Here is a 13,771-nt window from a genome sequence, read left to right as displayed (position 1 = left end):
TCGCCGGCTGGGCTCGGGACTGACGTGTCCGCTTGTTATTCATGTCTTCTTTTTCTCCTTTTTCCCCACAGTCTCGCTCTGGCTGAGACATTGCTTTTGGCTTTGTATTCATTTTACCGTTCATGATTTTGTCATTCAGCACACGCTTGTGTCCAAAGAGACCTAACGTGTTTTGCTTTTTCCCTTTTGATTCATGTCATCAAGTAGCATGTAGCTCCTTCTTAAAGGTGGACTACAGGTAGAGTGTGGAAATTGGGGCCTTGAACCCAGTACCTTTCAGCTGTAAGTCACACGCCCTAAACACTAGACTGTCCTGTGTCATCTATTAAGGTAATCCATGTCTCAGGGCTTTTATTTTATGAGGCCAAAAAGCAAGCGTTTACCTTCATCGTAACCTGGATGTTAGCCAGTCGGTGGCTACCTGTTGTGAGAGAGTGAGAGCTGACCTTGGCTGAGTTGGGCTACACAAGACCAGGCCACCGAGATGGAGAGCGTGGCAGCATAGGGAAACAACTACATACATTTTTTTATGATAAATGCATAGCCAGGAGGCAGAGTTACCCTTACCTCCCAATGCCTCTACTATTAAGTATATTAATTCATTAGGGGAAAGGCTTTGACTTTTCAATTTCCTAAAAGTGTTTCTTGATACATCTGCAATATTCTTTCCCACGTGAATTATGACATTATTCATTCTATACAATATGTAATTAAGCTTTGTAAAATGTAAAATGTTTAAAATTTGGTAACGTGAAAATGTCAGTGAATCTGCTAACCCCTGAAATAATTAATGGTGCCATGGCATGCTACTTTATGGATGCTTATATATAGGTTTTGGCCCTTAATATAGTATTTGAAGACGTTTAAGAAATGTAGCCCTGGTGCAGAATTACAGCCATTACGAGCAGGTCCCACAATGAGCTTCCACAAACATGCCGTTTTTTAGTGGCGGGTCAAGGTGGAGGGTGGGGGTGTGGCCCTGAGCAGCTTGCGGCCACGGTACCATGCGCTCGTCTTTACAGTGGATGTATGCCAATGGCGAGCCGCATACAGCTTTTGGCCGTGTTCTGAAAATATTCTAGAACACTCCGGGTGCTCCGGCGGGAGTCCTGGAGCTCTATATCTTAATAATATCTTAAAGGTGCCATTGCATGAAAATCTCACTTTATGAGGTTTTCTAACATAAATATGAGTTCCCCTAGCCTGCCTATGGTCCCCCAGTGGCTAAAACTTGCGTTCGGTGTAAAACGAGCACTAGGTGTTCTGCTCGCCTTTGAAAAAACGGAGGCGTGCTGATTTGGAATGTGGTTTCATATGTCGTCACATAGCATCTAAGCTCCTCCCCTTACTCTGCCTGGCCCGCCCAGAGAATTCGGCCCGCCAATGAGACATGAACGTGCGAGTGCCACATGTGTGTGTGTGTGTGTGTGAATACACGCACTGTAACGCAAGTGTTTCTTGTCGGTTCTTTGACCTCTCTTGTATTTCCACAACGAGACTGTAGTGGGGGTTATCTCAGCCATGGTTGAGAAGGAATTGGGGGAAAGGAACTTTGGCTTTGACTCCCTGAAGTACATGAACTGCGACATGCCGCTGGTTGCCGCGAGGCACCACCGCTGCGCAGCACCACCGCACGGCAGCGGGCAGCCGGCAGCGCGCGGTTCAGTCTACTTCAGATTGATGTGAAAGTGGAAGAACCAGAGACGTCGGAGACCCCGACAAAGTCGTTTGTGACTCATAATATCGACTGGAGGCGCACACAGCTTTTGGCCGTGATAATATGTATTATATGATATAGATATCTATGTATGATATTATTTAGATATAGAGCTTCAGGACTGTAACGCAAGTGTTGTACACTTCCTTGTTATTTGGATAACTTTTGGTGTTATGGCGCATAACACGTCGGACTCTCGTCTCTGGTATTTCTACAACAAGACTCGTAGTGGGGGTTATCTCAGCCATGGTTGAGAATGAATTGAGGGAAAGGAACTTTGGCTTTGACTCCCTCAAGAACATGAGCCACGACATGGAGGAGAAAGGGATTGTTGGCCGCGAATGTCTCCCGCTTGAGCCCCGCTTCGCGCAGCCGAGGGACCGCTGCCGAGTGACCACCGCCTCGACGCTGCAGGAGGCGGAGGTGCCTAAGCGCTGCCCGGCAACAATCCCTTTCTCCTCCACCTCCATGTCGTGGTTCAGTCTACAACAATCCCTTTCTCCTCCATGTCGTGGTTCAGTCTACTTCAGATTGATGTGGACGTGGAAGAACCAGGAACGTCAGAGAACCCAATGCAGTCGTTTGAGATTCATAATATCGGCTAACACAGCTTTTGGCTGTGATAATGATATAGATATCTATGTATATGATATTATTTAGATATAGAGCTCCAGGACTCCCGTGCGTTATAGATTATTTACAGAACACGGCTAAAGGCTGTGTGCGCCTTGCCATTGCGATTCATCCACTGTAAACAGAGCGCATGGTACCGTGGCTGCAAGCTGCTCAGGGCCACACCCCCACCCTCCTCCTTGACCCGCTTCGCTCCTCCTCATTTGCATTATAGCTACAGACACAAAAACAGCTCATTTTGGGGAAGCTCAATGTGCGACTGGCTCGGAGTGGCTGTAACTCTGCACCACGGCTGAATTTCGGGGAACGTCTTTGAATACTGTGTTAGTGGCCCACTAATACCTATATCAAAGCATCCATAAAATATCATATCATGGCACCTTTAATATACATAGATAACTATATCATAGAATATATATTATCACAGCCAAAAGCTGTTTGCGCCTCCAGACGATATTATGAATCTCAAACGACTGCGTCCGGCGGGAGGTACTGTGGGACGGTGGTGCCTCGGCGGTGGGCAGCGGGGCTCCGGCGGGAGGTACTGTGGGACGGTGGTGCCTCGGCGGTGGGCAGCGGGGCTCCGGCGGGAGGTACTGTGGGACGGTGGTGCCTCGGCGGTGGGCAGCGGGGCTCCGGCGGGAGGTACTGTGGGACGGTGGTGCCTCGGCGGTGGGCAGCGGGGCTCCGGCGGGAGGTACTGTGGGACGGTGGTGCCTCGGCGGTGGGCAGCGGGGCTCCGGCGGGAGACCAACTTGGGCAACAATCCCTTTCTCCTCCATGTACTTCAGGGAGTCAAAGCCAAAATTCCTTTCCCGAAAAGCAGAGAAGGGGAGGTAACCTGGCCCCTTATGACGACATATGGGGCCAAATTCAAAATGACGTCTGAGCTTTCATTTTTCATATTGTGCTCATTTTACACCTAACGCCATTTCTAGCTACTGGGGTACCATAGGCAGGCTAGGGGAACTCATATTAATGTTAGAAAACCTCCTAAAGTGATATTTTCATGCCTGGGACCTTTAGGTAAAAAATATGCATTATACCACTTAGCTATAACATAACTAAGATTAGATACATGTATTCTACTGGTTAACTGGCAGCAATACTGGATAGGTAACATTTATAATACTGATTAGCAAACAGATATAGTGGATTACTAACAGATATAGATTAGCGGTTGGATAACCGATAATCCATTGGTTAACTACTAGCAGATTTACTGGTTAGACAACAGCCCAACCAGACATTTTTGTTTTGTTTTAATTGTAGTGCTATCCTGTATACGTAGTGCTATCCTGTATACTATACAATAAAGTACTTTTTAATCTTTTATTGTAGTGGTTAGCTACCAGTCAGGTAATGTTAGTTACAATTATGATACGGCTTAGTTAACAGCTGTTTGATGGTTAGGTTACAATAAGGCAATTTTCAGGTTAGCACATTTATTGTATGGTTATCTGGTTATCGTATTTAGCTTAATCAAATTGTCTTGTTTATTTTACTGATATCATGCACCTCAGGTAACAGGTACAGCATAGTGGATAATTTAGTTGAATGAGCCGAATTGAGGTGAATGAGTTCAATGAGCTTGAGCTGCTCCCCCCGCGACCCGACCCCGGATAAGCGGAAGAAAATGAGATGAGAGTTCAATGACATTGTTTTTTTATTTCATTAAAACATTTTCAGTGTGCCTAACATTCCCAGAGGCGTCCTATTACCGTCCGACCAGCAAGGTGCAGTACATGATTGACACCAAGCAATTAACGAACAAAACCCAATCTGAAATAAACCCATTCAAGACTGACGTATAAGAGGAAAAAATGATACGCCTACACACAAATAACCCATTTTAAGATGTCAAATCCAGGCTTTAATTTGCCACCTCAGTACCAACCTCCAATAAAACTTTTTAACCCTAATCATTTTTTGACACAAATTACTTGAATTCACTGTCCTACCCTTCCGCTCTGCTCTCTCCCTTAGAGAAAGGGCTCAGAATCTGCTTCATGCCCTTCAAACTGTTTTTCCTCATGGGTGAGAACATCTGCTGTGTCCCCCCGGCTACCTAAAGTTCTTCTCCCGATCCTCACTGGCTCTGAGGGGTCCAACTCGACTCAATGGGGCCCCTCAAAGGGGCCCTCCATGATGTGTGGTTTTTAGGGTAATTGTTGTGTGTGAATTGTGTTCGGTAGCCTAGCCTTCTGCTAGCTGTTATTGTTTGACATATTTGGCTCGCAGGCACTGGACTTGGCTCTCTAATATGTCTTCTAATGGTGAATGTAGGGTGTTTCATTTTTGATAATGAAGATGGTGTTATAGCATTGCGCGATGATGAACTTGGTATCCATATATTGCATTTCTTGAACAAAAGCGAGAGTAAACACTGACTCACACACACAAAGATTAAAAGACCTCCTATACTAAATTAATTTTAACAAGGTAGAAATAAAAATCTATATGCAATTCAAAATTATAAACATGTACATATTTTCCACACAGTAAACTAGCCATGTTGGTTCAAAGAAGTCACTTGTTATAAAACATATGATTCTTTGTTTTAACTGGCTGAAATAGCAAGTTTTTCTCTTTCTTCTTTCTTGGAGTCAGCTTAAATAAATCCACTTTAGTCATCTGAACTCATATTGACAAAGTTCTATGCCTTACACATTGATGCTGGTTTAATAACACAGTGCTTCTATTATATATATATATATATATATATATATATATATATATATATATATATATATATATATATATATATATATTCATTCAAACAAGGCTATTTCCTCTGATAAATCCACTCCCTAAAAGCACCAGCTTCATAGTCATAGAAATCGAAATAGTAGGCTTTCATAAAGTGAATGTAGCTCAATGCTAAAGTAGCTTACTGTATCTTGTGCACATGAGTGGCTCATGACTCTCATGACTCTCACACATGACTCTCTCCGCTCCGTGGCACATGACTCTCTCCGCTCTCTCTCTCTCTCTCTCTCTCTCTCTCTCTCTCTCTCTCTCTCTCTCTCTCTCTCTCTCTCTCTCTCTCTCTCTCTCTCTCTCTCTCTCTCTCTCTCTCTCTCTCTCTCTCTCTCTCTCTCTCTCTCTCTCTCTCTCTCTCTCTCTCTCTCTCTCTCTCTCCCCACACCCTCTCACTCCCCCACAGATTACTGGAACCAAACAGAATGATGGTTGACATTTTGTTTTTGTATAGTTATTGCAACTGCAACCTCTGCACTTGGCTTTTGGACCGAAACTTATATTGCATCACTAAACACGGATAGATATTTAGATTTATAGGCCAACAGATATGCAAATCTATGAAAATGGTGCAATATATTGTTTGTTCAGACTATTTATACATGGTTTGTTGTTGTTCAGTTTTTATTACTTTATGAATACAATTTCATTTACATCAGCTAGGGTCAGAACACATGGATTCAATAAATGATTTATACGAATGGTTATCATTGTGAAGACATTCACATCAAAGTAATGAAGTAATTCTAGAAAAAAACAATGTAGAGTATAAACCTGAATCTAATGCTCTTACCTTTTAACAGATGGTGTTAAATTTTAATAGCCATTAGGCTTGCATTAAATATGGAGTAAAGCATGTAAAAAAAATATATTATAAAACATTATAATAACAAGGGAAGCAAAGCTTTTATCTTTTCGATGCTGTTTTGATCATGCGTCAAGCACGATCACACTTTGATCATATTCAATCCTACAATTTAAAATCTTTTGAGTTTTGTTCATCAGTGATCATTAGTTCATTCGTCAGTGGTTGATCCCTTCAGCTTACTTACGGTTTCTATACAAACTTTATTTTGTGATTGAGCAGGCAGAAGCGACTTACCGTTAATTGAATTGTTTCAGAAACATATCGTCAGTAGCTTGGGCATCTGGCTCAATGACGTCTGGCAATACCAGACAATCTGTATCTCTCTCTCCGCCCTGCTAACGTCTGGGGATTTCGGAGGGAGTTGTTTGAACGGCAGTGAGAACGTCTGCTAGCGGATCACCTCCAACGCTTTACAGGAAGATGGATGTCCCGAGTCACGCTACGTTATTTTTTCCCGTTTCATCTAATGTCTGCTCAGTCCAAAAGATTGGTGAAATCAAACCTTCTCCGCAAATTTGTTTAAATATTTTCAACCCAAGACATGAAAGACGTGTTTATACAACAGTGTTAACAAGCACACACCGCTTGTGCATGTCAACAGCACAAAATGAAAGGCTGCCTTAAGTATCTTTCTCTTAGCCCTTACCTTACCTGTAGACAAAAATATCTTAACCCTAACCTTACCAATACATAAACATATCTTTACAGATAACTTAAAGGTGTATAAACATATCTTAACCCTTAACTTACCTGAACATAAACATATCTTAATACCTTACCATGAATGTACATAAACATCTGTTAATACCTTACCATACCTGTACTTAAACATCTCTTAACCCTTACCTTACTATTATGAACGTATCTTCGACCTTCCCTTTACCCTTAACCAAAACCCTTACCTGTACATTAAAATCTCTTATTACCAGTACAGCTGGGTGAATCAGATTATCTGCATTCTGCTTAATGATCCGTTCTGACAGCACTTGGCGGAAATGAATAGGCATCTTTAAGACGACACCAATGCGAACCAGCGGGATGGCAACATATATTTTTCACACAGTGAATGGTATATTTATATGAACACTCCACCGCTACGGTGTACTCATTTAAACATGGCTTAGGTTAGGTCTGACCTATTCCCGGTAAGATGAATGTAATAAGCGGCTTTATGAATATTCCTTTCAAACGCATCGCTCATCTTTAATTTTAGATCTACTAAGCTGGGTGAAAATATCACCGTTACACATTTTTACCCATGAAAATGCTTCATTAAATTTAGGTTAATGATATAAATAATTTAATAAGGTTTAAATAGATAACATAGCATGCCGTTCCGTGTGATCCCTACAACAAGAGAGCGCAGCCTCTTAGCGGATGGGTTCCCCGCGGCTAACCACCGCTAATCTACCATTGTGTCAACACACGCGGGACTGTCACCCTCCCAGATATCAGACGGATGATTAACCTGGGACCCAGCAGTCCTGCTACAGTACAGCAGAGCTTCTTGGTGGGGACGGAACGGCACAGACCCTGGGCCAGGAACCAAAACGAAAAAGGCGCAGAGTAATGCCTTGTTTCCTGTACGTTGCAGAGATATTCCACTGAAGACAAACTGACTTGCGCGTGTGGATTAAGCTTTTGGGGGGGAAGGGTATTTCTACAGTGGCCAGCCTACACGCTGTTAATGTAAAACCTGCATAGACACTCTGTCTTTCAATGTTGGTATCCAGACAAGACGATTTATCTGTCTTTCCAAAAGTTGTCCAGTGCTTGCCAAGTTTGTGTTCGCTGTTTGCCAATGACGCCTGATTGATTTGAATCAAATATGAAGCGGAAGAAAGTGAATCACCCCGTTTGCCTGGATTTTAATTGGTCAGATTTTTGAGACTTATGATGGATTGAGCAGACCTAACCCAAGTTGGCACAGTCCTCTTGGTCGGATGTTGATTTAGCCAATACAAGCCAAAGTCGACCCTTTTGCGACATCAAAAGTTGGCATTTCATTCTCAGATGCATGATGCCCTCCGGTTGGTGCAGCCGACTGGGCTCTACTTCTGCAGATCTCGGAAACCACCTTGCGCTGGCAAATCAATAGCACACCTGGTGGTGAAAGGAGGGAGCCCTTTTAAAGTGTGTGTTTGACACGGTGACTGGGCCCCAGCAGGAGACGCAGCCCCGGTGTTGGGTGAGGCTCTGATACTTTGTAATGACCCAATGCCAATTCACAGCCCGCTTAGCCTTTCTACCTGTCTGAGCCACCACTGGTGATTTATATGCGTGACAGCCTCGCATAATGCTGCCAGCCACCAAGATGAGGTGGTAGGTGAATATGATTGATAATGAAGCGTCGGGCCAATTATTAAAGTTATGTTAGCATGTTGACCTATAGAATGACGACTGAAAGGCAGCAATTGTGTGTTTTTGTGTGTGTGAGTGTGTAAGTGTGTTCCTATATTCAATATGCCTGTGTATGTGTGTCTGCATGCAGAGAGTGTGTTTATGTCAGCATGACTATACGTATGGGCTTGCATGCATTTAGTGTGTGTGTGTGTGTGTGTGTGTGTGTGTGTGTGTGTGTGTGTGTGTGTGTGTGTGTGTGTGTGTGTGTGTGTGTGTGTATGTGTGTGTGTGTGTGTGTGTGTGTGTGTGTGTGTGTGTGTGTGTGTGTGTATATATGTGTGTTTGTCTGTGTTTCTCCCGGTGTGGCAGCAGAAGGGTTAGATATAGACTCATGTCTGGGTTATTCCTGCCGTATTCCACCGGGGCCCGGACATTAGCAGTCGACGTTCGCACCGGGCATCTGAAACCATGGCGATTTATTGGCCCTGTTTCTGCTGATACAGCCCGGCTGTCAAAACCATCAGTGTGTGCACACAAACATTGGTCCCTGCAAAGGCATGGGGCTGCATACAGAGCAGGTACACTGGACGGCTGAGAGTGACACAACCTGAATGTCTCTCTCTCTGCCTCTCTCACAAACACACCTACACACACTCTCTCTCTCTCTCTCTCTCTCTCTCTCTCTCTCTCTCTCTCTCTCTCTCTCTCTCTCTCTCTCTCTCTCTCTCTCTCTCTCTCTCTCTCTCTCTCTCTCTCTCTCTCTCTCTCTCTCTCTCTCTCTCTCTCTCTTATATCCATGTTCCTCAGAGTTACCTCCTACAGGCACAATTACACACACACATGCATGCAAAGGAACACACACGCACATACTGATATTGGAATGTCTGCACATAAACACACACAACACACACACACACACACACACACACACACACAGCACACACGTACTCACTCACACACACACACACACACACACACACACACACACGCACACACACACACACACAGACACACACACACACACACACACACACACACACACACACACATTAACTCACAAACACACACACACACACACCCACACACAAACAGCACAAGCGTACTCTCACACACACACACACACACACATAAACTCAGACACACACACACTCACACACACACACACACACACACACACACAGACACACAGACTTCACTCCATTCGCACACACACATTCACTGGTATTTGAGGTTTCCCACAGAGGCAAACTCCATCAATAACAAATGAGGGTTTCAGCTGAAAGCTGCCATTCAAGAAGCCACCGTCGCGTTCCGCAGCATTACGGTAAACCCCTGGACATTAGTTTGTCCTTGTTGATGTGCCACAAGCGCAGTCAAAGTACTCCAATTCAGAAGAAAAGCCTCCAATATGATATTCAAACCGTGGGACATAATTGTGGCAATGAGGGGATTTGACTCAGTTGATTCAGACTTGCAGGTGGCTTGCATCAGCACCAGTACCCTCGCTAACACAACATAACACACTTCATCTTTTCGAGGTGCACAAATTATATAGCTCCGGGCTGGGTCGCCGTGCCGTTGTCGTAAGAGCATTTACTACTGTCACTTTTTGTTTAGCTCCTCTCCTTCCCTACGTGCAGTACATCAAATTAACATCTGACCCCGTCCTACCTTCTGATTGGTCTGTCTCCATGTGTCGAGGGCAGGCGGGAGATTCGTGGAGAACCTCGGCCCCTCTCCTGCCCCGGTTTCCCCCGTCGGGCGACCATATGTCTCGGCCCACCCCAGCTGGAAACACACAACCCTCTCTTGAGAGGAGGGAGGGATGAGAGAGGGAGGTGTGTTTTCCATCAGGGGATGATAAGATAAGATCAGACTTTCTCATCCCAGGTGGGAAACACCGGCTGTCGCAGCAGCAAATATAGGGCAATGGTAATAGCAGTCGGAGTGATTACAATAAAACCACAAAAATCACACAGAATAAGTCCGTACACACAGTAAGATTTATGTATGTAACCTTTATTTACCCAGGTAGATAACACATTGAGGTACAAAATCTCATTTGGAAGGGGCAGAATGTAGAAGCAATGATAAACATCAACCGAATCGAACAATGGAACAAAAAAGAGGCAAAAGCGAGGTAGCTGATTAGACCATTCCCCTGGAACCGGGCCTCAGCCATGTCCTAACTTTGAGAGGTAGAAGCCGACTGGAGGAGGGCCTGCGGGGGTCTGCCGCGGCGCTGGCCATCCACAGCACCTGCTTTGTATCGGCTCGCTAGCGTCGATAGCGGGGGGCCGCTGATTGGATCTTGGCCTTGGGGGTCCGGTGATAATTGCACTGCCTCGGCCATCGATGAGGATTTACCGGGCTACGCTCGGCGGTGCGCGAGAAGACTCTGTCTTTAATCATTCCTGGGGAGGGGGGGAGGGGGGTAAGAGCCTTCGACGTTTCTTCAGCAGCCCGCTCGAGAGCTCTCCCCCCCTCCTCCCCCTACTCCCCCCGTGGTCATTGCTTCATCCCTGACTGATCATTAGGGAGAATTAACCGTTACCGCGGTATCACCCAGACTGGAGATCCCTTCTTTGTTGAGGGAAGAGGAGGTGGAGGGACAGGGCCGGCCTGTCTGTCTGTCTGTCTGTCTGTCTGTCTGTCTGTCTGTCTGTCTGTCTGTCTGTCTGTCTGTCTGTCTGTCTGTCTGTCTGTCTGTCTGTCTGTGTCTGTCTGTCTGTCTGTCTGTCTGTCTGTCTGTCTGTCTGTCTGTCTGTCTGTCTGTCTGTCTGTCCGTCTGTCTGCGAGGCTCATGTGGAGCAGACTAGCAAGCGATTTCTCCAATGGCCTTGAGTTGGTTTCCTGTCGTTGGTGGCAGAATGATCAACCAATAGAAATGTGATTTAATTCCTGTGATACAAAGTCTGTCATTTTTTCGTCAGGAACTCAGTGGCTACATCTTTACATTGGGTATTTTTAGAGATGCTTGTAGATAGTTACGAAAAAAACGGTGCAATTCAAGCCTCTTCTTCAGTGTAACAAACATTGATCGTTTCCACTACTGATTGCACGACTACCAAAAATAACTGTGTTTCTCAATAGCGGCCAAATCCACCCCCCTCCGAACGGTACTGTGTGTACCAACGGGTGACGTCACAGACAGTGGGCTCCAGTCTGTGTGCTGTGGAGCAACAACATGTTCAGGTGAGCACTTTAGATGCAGCGGCTCTGTCTGTGGAGAGTTCAAAGGAGGACGAGGGAGACTGGGCTGTGACAGACTGGCGCCCGGGGAGGGGTTTTATTGGCTGATGACACGCTTCTTATGCATGACCACTTCCTGCTGCGCATCAGGAGGAGATAAAGTTGTGTTGGTTTCCACTTTAGTTTCCCCAAAGTCTGTCTGTTGTTATTTTGCCATGTCATCCGGAAATATATATTTTATCGTTTTTCATTCCCCATCACAAAAAAGCTTAGGCAAAATGTGTAGTATGAATCATGTAGTGGGAATTGTAAATTCTTCTTTTCACAGTATGTGTGCAGGTGTGAGAAATATATGAATGTGCCTGTACTTGTGTGCGCGTTAGTGAGTGTAGGTGTGCATGTACGTGTACGATTTTGTGGGTATTTTTGTGTTCATGCATATGTTTGAATGTTTGTCTTTGCATGTATGTATGTGTGAGTGTGTCTTTGTGTTTGTGTCCCTGTACATGCATTTTCCATTTTTCCACTTTTCTCTTTGAAGTTTTTAGTAAGTTCGGAACACAAAAATGAACAAAACATACTATTGTTCAAATGCATCGATAACACACATACTATATACTAGACTAGTTAAGGGTTACACAGCCTTAGCCTCTAATCATACTAGTTACAAGATACACAGCCTAAGCCTCTAACCAGACTAGTTAAGAGTTACACAGCCCTCAGCCTCTAACCAGACTAGTTAAGAGTTACACAGCCCTCAGCCTCCAACCAGACTAGTTTAGAGTCACACAGCCCTCAGCCTCCAACCAGACTAGTTAAGAGTTACACAGCCCTCAGCTTCTAACCAGACTAGTTAAGAGTTAAACAGCCCTCAGCCTCTAACCAGACTAGTTTAGAGTCACACAGCCCTCAGCCTCTAACTTGACTAGTTTAGAGTCACACAGCCCTCAGCCTCCAACCAGACTAGCTAAGGATTACACACATACTATACGCGATGCATGTGTGTGCACATGCTCAGTCTGCGGACCCATGCCGGTGTGTGATGCTGTGTGATGGCGTGTCCTGACCGTGGTCTGCGCGTTAGCCCACGTGGGAGACATGTAGGTCACGGAGACCCGAGTCCAACAGTCTGAACAGCCAGGTCTGGGGAAGGTGACTCACGCCGGGCCTAATTAAACAGCAAACCGCTCCTCTCACACGCGCCGGGTGCCCTGCCGCGCGCCTCCTTACACCTCCTTACTGCGCTGTCCCTGCCAGCTAGACCGGGTTGGCTGGCAACTCCTCGTCCTTTCCCTCCTCATTATCCTTCATCAGCACCGCCAGTCCGTGCATCAAGGAGAGCAACATGGGTTGGATTAAAGGGCCCCTCCAGTTGTTGGGATGTTGATCAGCCATTACAAGCCTTCCCAAAATCCATTTGTGACCTCACAAATTGGACCGAATTGCCAGCCCAGATGATTATGATTGACGGATCAGCCCGGTCGTCGGCAGAGTCCACTAGGTAGGCTGCTGTGTTGGAGTGGCAGTCACTGACACATCCCCTTGTGATGTCACAAGAGGCTAGATTTGGATAATCAACATCACGACTGATGGTAAAAATAAGAGTGCTCGAAAGCGACCTTTCACACACCACGGGTTATGACTAAAATCCATTGAAAAGAGCAGGACAATAACATCTTTGTTGTGTCTGTGTGAACAGTTCTCATTAGTGCTTTGTGCCTGAGGACACCAAGATGACTGTATAATGTGTGTTAGGCAAAAAAAAGACTGGTGACGTCCTTGTATTCTTTCAAACCTTTGTGATATCAGAGAGAGCGGAATAAATGAGACAGAGGTGCGACTTGCGCTATCAGTTGTTTTCCCGAGTCACCTGGGAGGCTAGTTACTCAATAAACCTAACAACAAGAGGGGGAAAAAATGCTTGCAAAAGGAATAATTTGGCAGCTAACCTTTTACTGTTATTATGTAGTTGTGCACAGAATTTGCATAGTATGAATATCCCGCCAAGCTAAGTGTTCCTAAGTCAGAGTTGGATCAAGTTTTTCTTTGCCGTTGGTTTCGAAAACTTACTCCAAAGTATGTTTTGACCTAATTAGCATAGCTTGTTTTTGATGGCGTACCTGTGCTGAACCCGGGGAAAGGCCTCTCCCGAGCCGGTGTTTACTCTCAGCGTGCAGAGAGCTACGCTAGCCTCATGAATAATCATCAAATACTGCAGCGTCAATATTATGGTTCCTTTGCTTTCCAGCGGAATGTGT

The sequence above is a fragment of the Gadus macrocephalus genome, chromosome 19 (assembly GCF_031168955.1).
Source record: "Gadus macrocephalus chromosome 19, ASM3116895v1".
Classification (NCBI taxonomy): domain Eukaryota; kingdom Metazoa; phylum Chordata; class Actinopteri; order Gadiformes; family Gadidae; genus Gadus; species Gadus macrocephalus.
This window is presented reverse-complemented; position numbering follows the sequence as displayed.